Raw genomic sequence first — 13,186 nt, forward strand, 5'->3', positions numbered from 1 at the left:
TACACCCCTGGGTAGCAGCAGCCTGCTCGCAGTTAGCAGGCTGCAACTTGTGTCAGTAATCTTCTCTTTTTGATCAGTTCAGTAAAAGCTGTAACTATTCATTAGTCATGACATCCAGCTTCACAAACTTGGCGTCACTGTTCATCGCTTTGTATCCTGGCTCTTTGTCCAACATCTGTGGATTCTGGGTACAGGGAGGGAACTAACGTCCCGGATTGCTGGACTGATCTCCCTTCCTTGTCTATCTAAATCCTGGATGCATGTCCAGCAATGGCACCAAAAAGGCAGCAGATAAAATGCTTGTATATGTTCTCAACAAATGGAGCCTAATAACATGATTCATTTAACTTTTGCTAATTTGCATCTTATCTCTTAAATAATGTACTACTGTAGTCAGTCTAGTCAGATTGCTTAGATTATCGCTCCGTGAGTACCCCCCTTTAGTATTTAAGATATTTTTATTTTTGTTGTTGCACACGAATGGGTATAAAGTCGCAGATTGAGCAAAACAATGTATGACGAGAATCATTACAGTACTAGTGTACGTTGCAGCAGTGCGAAAACATATCACTGGTGCGATTGCCTCTGCCTGATTGACAGGCAGAGGCGGTTGCGGGGCGGGAAGGGGCGTGCCAACGGCATTAGGACACGGTCCAGACAATGGAGGCGTGTCCCGACTGTTGGGGGGGTGGGCAGCGGCAGCTACGTGCAGTAGCGCATGCAGGGGGGGTTCCGAGTACCTGGAAACCCCCCCCCCCCCCCCCCTGATGAGCCAAATGTTTATTTGTGAGAAGGAGACAGCAGTGTCTCCGTCTCAGCAAAAGCCGCGGCCGCGACCGCGGAGGTACAGCAGCAGCAGAGAGCGACGTAGCTCTCTGCATAGAGAAAGTCCGGGGAGAGCTGCTGCCTGCGCATGCTCAGCCACAGCAGCTCTCTCCCACCTCACAGAACCGCTACTCTGCTCCTGCCTCCCACTGCTCCCAGCCACTGGTGGTATGTAAACCACAAATACTGTATATGAAGTGTGTGTGTGTGTGTGTGTGTGTGTGTGTGTGTGTGTGTGTGTGTGTGTGTGTGTGTATTTACAGGGATGTATGTGTATTTGGGTATGTATGCATGTGTGTTTGTATATGTATGAATGTGTATGGTATGTGTGTGTGTATATATATATATAAAATTCATTTAAATTGTGCATTCACCATTTGAAGAATAAAAGATCTTTATTGATAGGCAATATACACACAAAAAACATAGCAGAAAGTGCATATGTGCAAATGTTGACGTTTCGGTCCACTAGGGACCTTCCTCAGGACAGACAACTGTGCATCCTTGAAGTAGCTCAGCCAAAAGCAGGATGAGCTGTTAATCCACACCATATGGGTATTTAAACCCTGGAGCATTACCCACAACCACTCTGTATAACACCAATGCAACATGGGATATCAAATACGAATAAGGCACAATAAAGCTTATTGTCAATATTACACAGCACAAATAAAACATAGAGGGTAGACATTAGTGCATAATAAAGCGCTATGAGAAGCATAAAAGAATTATTACATAAAGAAAGGGCTAAATAGTCCGTAATCACGCCAATACAGGAAGTGTCATGCGTTCCACTAAACTTGGAACGCATGACCAAAGCGATTACTCAGCGCTGGAGAAGGCAGAAATGACATCCACCGGAAATGCCATGCATTCCGTCGCGGTGGAACGCAAATACCGGAAGCGCTGATAGCGCAGCAGGGAGCAGGGGAATAACCACTACAACTAATCCCTTACCTAATAATGACAATAACACAGCATATGACGCAATAAATCATTCTTAATAGACAACTTATATAATACTCAGACAACAACAATAGATGTATTGAATAATGCAAATTGGGAATAAGAGTGGGTGTGGCTATGATCCAAGGTGCACAATAAACTATCATCATAAAATGATACAGATAAACACACAAACATAACAAACATAACACTACAATAAATTGTTAAAAATCTCATATTCACTGTAATCCGCATTTAGAGCAAGGTATTGTAAGAATTGTGTTCATTGAGTCCACGTGGATGAACAGTATCTAATATATAGATCCAACGGACTTCACACTTTTTGAGTTTGTTTAGCCGGTCACCACCCCTAATATCAATTGGAATGTGATCTATTAACATAAATTTAATGCTGGCAATTGAGTGGCCAGCTTCCAAAAAGTGTCTTGCCACTGGTTTATCTGACATTCCAGTGTCCAACGCCACCCTTATAGAGGACCTGCGATTGGCCATACGATCCCTAAAGTTCCTCTTGGTCATGCCAACATACATAAGTCCACAGGGACAAATTAAGAAATATATGACGAAACTCATCTGGCAATGTAGATGGTGTCAGATACATATTTTTTTACCGCTGTGCGGATGCGAGAAGGAAGACCCTGCAAGCATCGAGCAACAGGTTGTACAATCCACACATCTGAAACATCCCATCCTCCTACCTGGTAACCAAGTTCCCTGGTTCTTCCGTGGCTGTAGTAGGGGACACATAAGCAAATTTCTTAATTTTGGACCTCTTCGGTAAGTGCATAGAGGTGGAGCTGCACCAAGACTGCCAAGAGTTGAATCGCTTCTCACAATTGGCCAATGTTGTATTATAGCCTTCTTAGCTTGTTGGGCCAAGAAATTTATACTGACCGGATCAACTTTACTCTTGAATCTGATTGGGGTATCGAGGGTATTAAGATAATTAACCATTGCGGTGAACTGTTCGCTAGTGCCAATCCAAAGTACAAACAAATCGTCAATAAATCTCTTATAATAGAGTATTGCAGAACTAAAGGCAGAATATATTTCTGTTCGTAACACACCATGGCCCTCATTCCGAGTTGTTCGCTCGCTAGTCGCTTTTCGCAGCAGTGCACACGCTAAGCCACCGCCCTCTGGGAGGGAATCTTAGCTTAGCAGAATTGCGAACTAAGTATTCGCAATATTGCGAAAAGATTTTTCTGTGCAGTTTCTGAGTAGCTCGAGACTTACTCTTCCAGTGCGATCAGTTCAGTGCTTGTCGTTCCTGGTTTGACGTCACAAACACACCCAGCGTTCGCCCAGACACTCCCCCGTTTCTTCAGCCACTCCCGCGTTTTTCCCAGAAACGGCAGCGTTTTTACACACACTCTCATAAAACGGCCAGTTTCCTCCCAGAAACACCCACTTCCTGTCAATCACACTTCGTTCACCAGAACGAAGAAAAAACCTCGTAATGCCGTGAGTAAAATACCAAACTTCTTAGCAAATTTACTTGGCGCAGTCGCAGTGCGAACATTGCGCATGCGCAATTAGCAGAAAATCGTTGCGATGCGAAGAAAATTACCGAGCGAACAACTCGTAATGAGGGCCCATATACAGATTGGCGTATGCAGGTGCCAAATTCGACCCCATAGCAGTGCCCATAATGTGCATATAGTAGGCACCGCTATAGAGGAAATGATTGTTGAAAATGTTGTTGAAAATAAATGTTGTTGAAAATGATATGATCAAGAGTACTCACAAACCTAGATACAACAACCTTACACCCTCCCAAAGATCTGCTCTGAAGGGTCTGATCAGCAATGATCAGGTGGTGATCCATCAGGCAGATAAGGGGGTGCTGTTGTTTTACAAGACTGGCCCAAATACAACAGTGAGATCCTCAGACAAATGAGTGATAGCAATACGTATCGGAGAGTCAATGACAATCCCATGCCACGTCTTAAATGTATTATTGATAGGACATTAGATTTGGCTCTCACGCATTGCTGGATAGAGGCTGATATGATGGGTTTCCTCAAGGTCGAACATCCGGTTTGCCCTATTTTATATACGTTACCTAAGATTCACAAATCTTTAGTGGATCCCCCTGGACGACCCATCATATCAGCCCGAGGGTCCTTGCTACAACCACTAGCTCAGTTTGTTGATGCTTTCCTACAACCTATTGTGACTTCCTTTCCGAGCTACCTTAGGGATACCAGTCATTTTCTTGAGGGCATTAGGAACCTTGGACATGTACCTAACAATGCATTGTTGGCCACACTTGATGTCAATTCCCTTTATACTGTTATCCCACATGAGGAGGGACTGGCATCTGTAGCAGCGGTGTTAAGTTTACACCCTCCAAAACGTCCACCCTCTGAATTTTTGTTGGAACTTACACGTTTAGTTTTGTCCAACAATCATTTCCTCTATAGCGGTGCCTACTATATGCAAATTATGGGCACCGCTATGGGGTCAAATTTGGCACCTGCATACGCCAATCTGTATATGGCGTGTTACGAACAGAAATATATTCTGCCTTTGTTTGGTTCTTCAATACTCTATTATAAGAGATTTATTGACGATTTGTTTGTACTTTGGATTGGCACTAGCGAACAGTTCACCGCAATGGTTAATTATCTTAATACCCTTGATACCCCAATCAGATTCACGAGTAAAGTTGATCCGGTCAGTATAAATTTCTTGGATGTTACCCTTTTTCGACAAGATGATACCTTGGCCACTACCTTATATAGGAAGGACACTGACCGCAACACGTTGTTGTATTGTACGAGTCACCATCCAAGCCCCCTGAAGGAAGGATTACCGATCTCTCAGTTCCTAAGGATTTTGAGAATTAACACAGATCCACTTTGTGCAGAAGAACAGATAAGTGAAATGACACAACGTTTTCTCTCACAAGGCTATTCTCAAAAAACCATCAGTAGATGTCTTCATAAAGCACGTAATAAATTTTCTGGCAATACTCACATTAAACATTTTGACAATAGTCATATTATTTTTACAAGCACCTATGACTGCATGGCCCAACAAGCTAAGAAGGCTATAATACAACATTGGCCAATTGTGACAAGTGATTCAACTCTTGGCAGTCTTGGTGCAGCTCCATCTCTATGCACTTACCGAAGAGGTCCAAATTTAAGAAATATGCTTATGCGTCCCCTACTACAGCCACGGAAGAACCAGGGAACTTGGTTACCAGGTAGGAGGACGGGATGTTTCAGATGTACAGATTGTACAACCTGTCGCTCGATGCTTACAGGGTCTTCCTTCTCGCATCCGCACAGCGGTAAAAAAAATACGTATCCGACACCATCTACATTGCCAAATGAGTTTCGTCATCTATTTCTTAATTTGTCCCTGTGGACTTATGTATGTTGGCATGACCAAGAGGAACTTTAGGGATCGTATGGCCAATCACAAGTCCTCTATAAGGGCGGCGTTGGACACTGGAATGTCAGATAAACCAGTGGCAAGACACTTTTTGTAAGCTGGACACTCAATTGCCAGCATTAAATGTATGTTAATAGATCACATTCCAATTGATATTAGGGGTGGTGACCGGCTAAACAAACTAAAAAAGTGTGAAGTCCCTTGGATCTATATATTAGATACTGTTCATCCACGTGGACTCAATGAACACAATTCTTACAATACATTGCTCTAAATGCGGATTACAGTGAATATGAGATTTTTAACAATTATATCTTTCAGCTTCCCCTTTTTTTTATTTTGACAGAGGTAACCTTTATTGTAGTGTTATGTTTGTTATATGTTTGTGTGTTTATCTGTATCATTTTATGATGATAGTTTATTGTGCACCTTGGATCATAGCCACACCCACTCTTAATCCCAATTTGCATTATTCAATACATCTATTGTTGTTATCTAAGTATTATAAAAGTTGTCTATTAAGAACGATTTATGGCGTCATATATGCTGTGTTATTGTCATTATTAGGTAAGGGATTAGTTGTAGTGGTTATTCCCCTGCTCCGTGCAGCACTATCAGCGCTTCCGGTATTTGCGTTCCACCGTGGTGGAACGCATGGCATTTCCGGTGGATGTCATTTCTGCCTTCTCCAGCGCTGAGTAATCGCTTTGGTCATGCGTTCCAAGTTTAGTGGAACGCATGACACTTCCTGTATTGGCGTGATTACAGGATAGTATTTAGCCCTTTCTTTATGTAATAATTCTTTTATGCTTCTCACAGCGCTTTATTATGCACTAATGTCTACCCTCTATGTTTTATTTGTGCTGTGTAATATTGACAATAAACTTTATTGTGCCTTATTCGTATTTGATATCCCATGTTGCATTGGTGTTATACAGAGTGGTTGTGGGTAATGCTCCAGGGTTTAAATTAGAGATGAGCGCCTGAAATTTTTCGGGTTTTGTGTTTTGGTTTTGGGTTCGGTTCCGCGGCCGTGTTTTGGGTTCGACCGCGTTTTGGCAAAACCTCACCGAATTTTTTTTGTCGGATTCGGGTGTGTTTTGGATTCGGGTGTTTTTAAAAAAAAACACTAAAAAACAGCTTAAATCATAGAATTTGGGGGTCATTTTGATCCCATATTATTATTAACCTCAAAAACCATAATTTCCACTCATTTTCAGTCTATTCTGAATACCTCACACCTCACAATATTATTTTTAGTCCTAAAATTTGCACCAAGGTCGCTGGATGACTAAGCTAAGCGACACTAGTGGCCGACACAAACACCTGGCCCATCTAGGAGTGGCACTGCAGTGTCACGCAGGATGTCCCTTCCAAAAAACCCTCCCCAATCAGCACATGACGCAAAGAAAAAAAGAGGCGCAATGAGGTAGCTGACTGTGTGAGTAAGATAAGCGACCCTAGTGGCCGACACAAACACCGGGCCCATTTAGGAGTGGCACTGCAGTGTCACGCAGGATGTCCCTTCCAAAAAACCCTCCCCAATCAGCACATGACGCAAAGAAAAAAAGAGGCGCAATGAGGTAGCTGACTGTGTGAGTAAGATTAGCGACCCTAGTGGCCGACACAAACACCGGGCCCATTTAGGAGTGGCACTGCAGTGTCACGCAGGATGTCCCTTCCAAAAAACCCTCCCCAATCAGCACATGACGCAAAGAAAAAAAGAGGCGCAATGAGGTAGCTGACTGTGTGAGTAAGATTAGCGACCCTAGTGGCCGACACAAACACCGGGCCCATTTAGGAGTGGCACTGCAGTGTCACGCAGGATGTCCCTTCCAAAAAACCCTCCCCAATCAGCACATGACGCAAAGAAAAAAAGAGGCGCAATGAGGTAGCTGACTGTGTGAGTAAGATTAGCGACCCTAGTGGCCGACACAAACACCGGGCCCATTTAGGAGTGGCACTGCAGTGTCACGCAGGATGTCCCTTCCAAAAAACCCTCCCCAATCAGCACATGACGCAAAGAAAAAAAGAGGCGCAATGAGGTAGCTGACTGTGTGAGTAAGATTAGCGACCCTAGTGGCCGACACAAACACCGGGCCCATTTAGGAGTGGCACTGCAGTGTCACGCAGGATGTCCCTTCCAAAAAACCCTCCCCAATCAGCACATGACGCAAAGAAAAAAAGAGGCGCAATGAGGTAGCTGACTGTGTGAGTAAGATTAGCGACCCTAGTGGCCGACACAAACACCGGGCCCATTTAGGAGTGGCACTGCAGTGTCACGCAGGATGTCCCTTCCAAAAAACCCTCCCCAAACAGCACATGACGCAAAGAAAAATAAAAGAAAAAAGAGGTGCAAGATGGAATTGTCCTTGGGCCCTCCCACCCACCCTTATGTTGTATAAACAAAACAGGACATGCACACTTTAACCAACCCATCATTTCAGTGACAGGGTCTGCCACACGACTGTGACTGATATGACGGGTTGGTTTGGACCCCCCCAAAAAAAGAAGCAATTAATCTCTCCTTGCACAAACTGGATCTACAGAGGCAAGATGTCCACCTCATCATCACCCTCCGATATATCACCGTGTACATCCCCCTCCTCACAGATTATCAATTCGTCCCCACTGGAATCCACCATCTCAGCTCCCTGTGTACTTTGTGGAGGCAATTGCTGCTGGTCAATGTCTCCGCGGAGGAATTGATTATAATTCATTTTAATGAACATCATCTTCTCCACATTTTCTGGATGTAACCTCGTACGCCGATTGCTGACAAGGTGAGCGGCGGCACTAAACACTCTTTCGGAGTACACACTTGTGGGAGGGCAACTTAGGTAGAATAAAGCCAGTTTGTGCAATGGCCTCCAAATTGCCTCTTTTTCCTGCCAGTATAAGTATGGACTGTGTGACGTGCCTACTTGGATGCGGTCACTCATATAATCCTCCACCATTCTTTCAATGGTGAGAGAATCATATGCAGTGACAGTAGACGACATGTCCGTAATCGTTGTCAGGTCCTTCAGTCCGGACCAGATGTCAGCATCAGCAGTCGCTCCAGACTGCCCTGCATCACCGCCAGCGGGTGGGCTCGGAATTCTGAGCCTTTTCCTTGCACCCCCAGTTGCGGGAGAATGTGAAGGAGGAGATGTTGACAGGTCGCGTTCCGCTTGACTTGACAATTTTCTCACCAGCAGGTCTTTCAACCCCAGCAGACTTGTGTCTGCCGGAAAGAGAGATCCAAGGTAGGCTTTAAATCTAGGATCGAGCACGGTGGCCAAAATGTAGTGCTCTGATTTCAACAGATTGACCACCCGTGAATCCTTGTTAAGCGAATTAAGGGCTCCATCCACAAGTCCCACATGCCTAGCGGAATCGCTCCGTGTTAGCTCCTCCTTCAATGTCTCCAGCTTCTTCTGCAAAAGCCTGATGAGGGGAATGACCTGACTCAGGCTGGCAGTGTCTGAACTGACTTCACGTGTGGCAAGTTCAAAGGGCATCAGAACCTTGCACAACGTTGAAATCATTCTCCACTGCGCTTGAGACAGGTGCATTCCACCTCCTATATCGTGCTCAATTGTATAGGCTTGAATGGCCTTTTGCTGCTCCTCCAACCTCTGAAGCATATAGAGGGTTGAATTCCACCTCGTTACCACTTCTTGCTTCAGATGATGGCAGGGCAGGTTCAGTAGTTTTTGGTGGTGCTCCAGTCTTCTGTACGTGGTGCCTGTACGCCGAAAGTGTCCCGCAATTTTTCTGGCCACCGACAGCATCTCTTGCACGCCCCTGTCGTTTTTTAAATAATTCTGCACCACCAAATTCAAGGTATGTGCAAAACATGGGACGTGCTGGAATTTGCCCATATTTAATGCACACACAATATTGCTGGCGTTGTCCGATGCCACAAATCCACAGGAGAGTCCAATTGGGGTAAGCCATTCCGCGATGATCTTCCTCAGTTGCCGTAAGAGGTTTTCAGCTGTGTGCGTATTCTGGAAAGCGGTGATACAAAGCGTAGCCTGCCTAGGAAAGAGTTGGCGTTTGCGAGATGCTGCTACTGGTGCCGCCGCTGCTGTTCTTGCGGCGGGAGTCCATACATCTACCCAGTGGGCTGTCACAGTCATATAGTCCTGACCCTGCCCTGCTCCACTTGTCCACATGTCCGTGGTTAAGTGGACATTGGGTACAACTGCATTTTTTAGGACACTGGTGAGTCTTTTTCTGAGGTCCGTGTACATTCTCGGTATCGCCTGCCTAGAGAAGTGGAACCTAGATGGTATTTGGTAACGGGGGCACACTGCCTCAATAAATTGTCTAGTTCCCTGTGAACTAACGGCGGATACCGGACGCACGTCTAACACCAACATAGTTGTCAAGGCCTCAGTTATCCGCTTTGCAGCAGGATGACTGCTGTGATATTTCATCTTCCTCGCAAAGGACTGTTGAACAGTCAATTGCTTACTGGAAGTAGTACAAGTGGGCTTACGACTTCCCCTCTGGGATGACCATCGACTCCCAGCAGCAACAACAGCAGCGCCAGCAGCAGTAGGCGTTACACGCAAGGATGCATCGGAGGAATCCCAGGCAGGAGAGGACTCGTCAGAATTGCCAGTGACATTGCCTGCAGGACTATTGGCATTCCTGGGGAAGGAGGAAATTGACACTGAGGGAGTTGGTGGGGTGGTTTGCGTGAGCTTGGTTACAAGAGGAAGGGATTTACTGGTCAGTGGACTGCTTCCGCTGTCACCCAAAGTTTTTGAACTTGTCACTGACTTATTATGAATGCGCTGCAGGTGACGTATAAGGGAGGATGTTCCGAGGTGGTTAACGTCCTTACCCCTACTTATTACAGCTTGACAAAGGGAACACACGGCTTGACACCTGTTGTCCGCATTTCTGTTGAAATAGTTCCACACCGAAGAGCTGATTTTTTTGGTATTTTCACCAGGCATGTCAACGGCCATATTCCTCCCACGGACAACAGGTGTCTCCCCGGGTGCCTGACTTAAACAAACCACCTCACCATCAGAATCCTCCTGGTCAATTTCCTCCCCAGCGCCAGCAACACCCATATCCTCCTCATCCTGGTGTACTTCAACACTGACATCTTCAATCTGACTATCAGGAACTGGACTGCGGGTGCTCCTTCCAGCACTTGCAGGGGGCGTGCAAATGGTGGAAGGCGCATGCTCTTCACGTCCAGTGTTGGGAAGGTCAGGCATCGCAACCGACACAATTGGACTCTCCTTGTGGATTTGGGATTTCGAAGAACGCACAGTTCTTTGCGGTGCTACTGCTTTTGCCAGCTTGAGTCTTTTCATTTTTCTAGCGAGAGGCTGAGTGCCTCCATCCTCATGTGAAGCTGAACCACTAGCCATGAACATAGGCCAGGGCCTCAGCCGTTCCTTGCCACTCCGTGTGGTAAATGGCATATTGGCAAGTTTACGCTTCTCCTCCGACAATTTTATTTTAGGTTTTGGAGTCCTTTTTTTACTGATATTTGGTGTTTTGGATTTGACATGCTCTGTACTATGACATTGGGCATCGGCCTTGGCAGACGACGTTGCTGGCATTTCATCGTCTCGGCCATGACTAGTGGCAGCAGCTTCAGCACGAGGTGGAAGTGGATCTTGATCTTTCCCTAATTTTGGAACCTCAACATTTTTGTTCTCCATATTTTAATAGGCACAACTAAAAGGCACCTCAGGTAAACAATGGAGATGGATGGATACTAGTATACAATTATGGACGGACTGCCGAGTGCCGACACAGAGGTAGCTACAGCCGTGAACTACCGTACTGTGTCTGCTGCTAATATAGACTGGTTGATAAAGAGATGTCGTAGTATGTATGTATGAAGAAGAAAGAAAAAAAAACCACGGTTAGGTGGTATACAATTATGGACGGACTGCCGAGTGCCGACACAGAGGTAGCCACAGCCGTGAACTACCGTACTGTACTGTGTCTGCTGCTAATATAGACTGGTTGATAAAGAGATGTCGTAGTATGTATGTATGAAGAAGAAAGAAAAAAAAACCACGGGTAGGTGGTATACAATTATGGACGGACTGCCGAGTGCCGACACAGAGGTAGCCACAGCCGTGAACTACCGTACTGTGTCTGCTGCTAATATAGACTGGTTGATAAAGAGATGTAGTAGTATGTATGTATGAAGAAGAAAGAAAAAAAAACCACGGGTAGGTGGTATACAATTATGGACGGACTGCCGAGTGCCGACACAGAGGTAGCCACAGCCGTGAACTACCGTACTGTACTGTGTCTGCTGCTAATATAGACTGGTTGATAAAGAGATGTCGTAGTATGTATGTATGAAGAAGAAAGAAAAAAAAACCACGGTTAGGTGGTATACAATTATGGACGGACTGCCGAGTGCCGACACAGAGGTAGCCACAGCCGTGAACTACCGTACTGTACTGTGTCTGCTGCTAATATAGACTGGTTGATAAAGAGATGTCGTAGTATGTATGTATAAAGAAGAAAGAAAAAAAAACCACGGTTAGGTGGTATACAATTATGGACGGACTGCCGAGTGCCGACACAGAGGTAGCCACAGCCGTGAACTACCGTACTGTACTGTGTCTGCTGCTAATATAGACTGGTTGATAAAGAGATGTAGTAGTATGTATGTATAAAGAAGAAAGAAAAAAAAACCACGGGTAGGTGGTATACAATTATGGATGGACTGCCGAGTGCCGACACAGAGGTAGCTACAGCCGTGAACTACCGTACTGTGTCTGCTGCGACTGGATGATAAATAATGATATAAAAAATATATATATATCACTACTGCAGCCGGACAGGTATATATATTATATAATGACGGACCTGCTGGACACTGTCTGTCAGCAGAATGAGTTTTTTATAGAATAAAAAAAAAAACACCACACAAGTGAAGTCACACGACGAGTGTTTAACTTTTTCAGGCAATCACAATATAGTATACTACTAACTATACTGGTGGTCAGTGTGGTCAGGTCACTGGTCAGTCACACTGGCAGTGGCACTCCTGCAGCAAAAGTGTGCACTGTTTAATTTTAATATAATATGTACTCCTGGCTCCTGCTATAACCTATAACTGGCACTGCAGTGCTCCCCAGTCTCCCCCACAATTATAAGCTGTGTGAGCTGAGCACAGTCAGATATATAATATATACATAGATGATGCAGCACACTGGGCTGAGCAGTGCACACAGATATGGTATGTGACTGTCTTGTACTCCTGGCTCCTGCTATAACCTATAACTGGCACTGCAGTGCTCCCCAGTCTCCCCCACAATTATAAGCTGTGTGAGCTGAGCACAGTCAGATATATAATATATACATAGATGATGCAGGCATGCAGCACACTGGGCTGAGCAGTGCACACAGATATGGTATGTGACTGAGTCACTGTGTGTACCGTTTTTTTCAGGCAGAGAACGGATATATTAAATAAAACAACTGCACTGCTGGTGGTCACTGTGGTCAGTCACTAAACTCTGCACTCTCTTCTACAGTATCAGCCTCAGGTCAATCTCTCTCTCTCTCTCTCCTAATCTAAATGGAGAGGACGCCAGCCACGTCCTCTCCCTATCAATCTCAATGCACGTGTGAAAATGGCGGCGACGCGCGGCTCCTTATATAGAATCCGAGTCTCGCGAGAATCCGCCAGCGTCATGATGACGTTCGGGCGCGCTCGGGTTAACCGAGCAAGGCGGGAAGATCCGAGTCGCTCGGACCCGTGAAAAAAAACATGAAGTTCGTGCGGGTTCGGATTCAGAGAAACCGAACCCGCTCATCTCTAGTTTAAATACCCATATGGTGTGGATTAACAGCTCATTCTGCTTTTGGCTGAGCTGCTTCAAGGATGCACAGTTGTCTGTCCTGCGGAAGGTCCCTAGTGGACCCGAAAGTCGACATTTGCACTTATGCACTTTCTGCTATGTTTTTTGTGAGTATATTGCCTATCAATAAAGAACTTTTATTC

The sequence above is a fragment of the Pseudophryne corroboree genome, chromosome 3 (assembly GCF_028390025.1).
Source record: "Pseudophryne corroboree isolate aPseCor3 chromosome 3, aPseCor3.hap2, whole genome shotgun sequence".
Classification (NCBI taxonomy): domain Eukaryota; kingdom Metazoa; phylum Chordata; class Amphibia; order Anura; family Myobatrachidae; genus Pseudophryne; species Pseudophryne corroboree.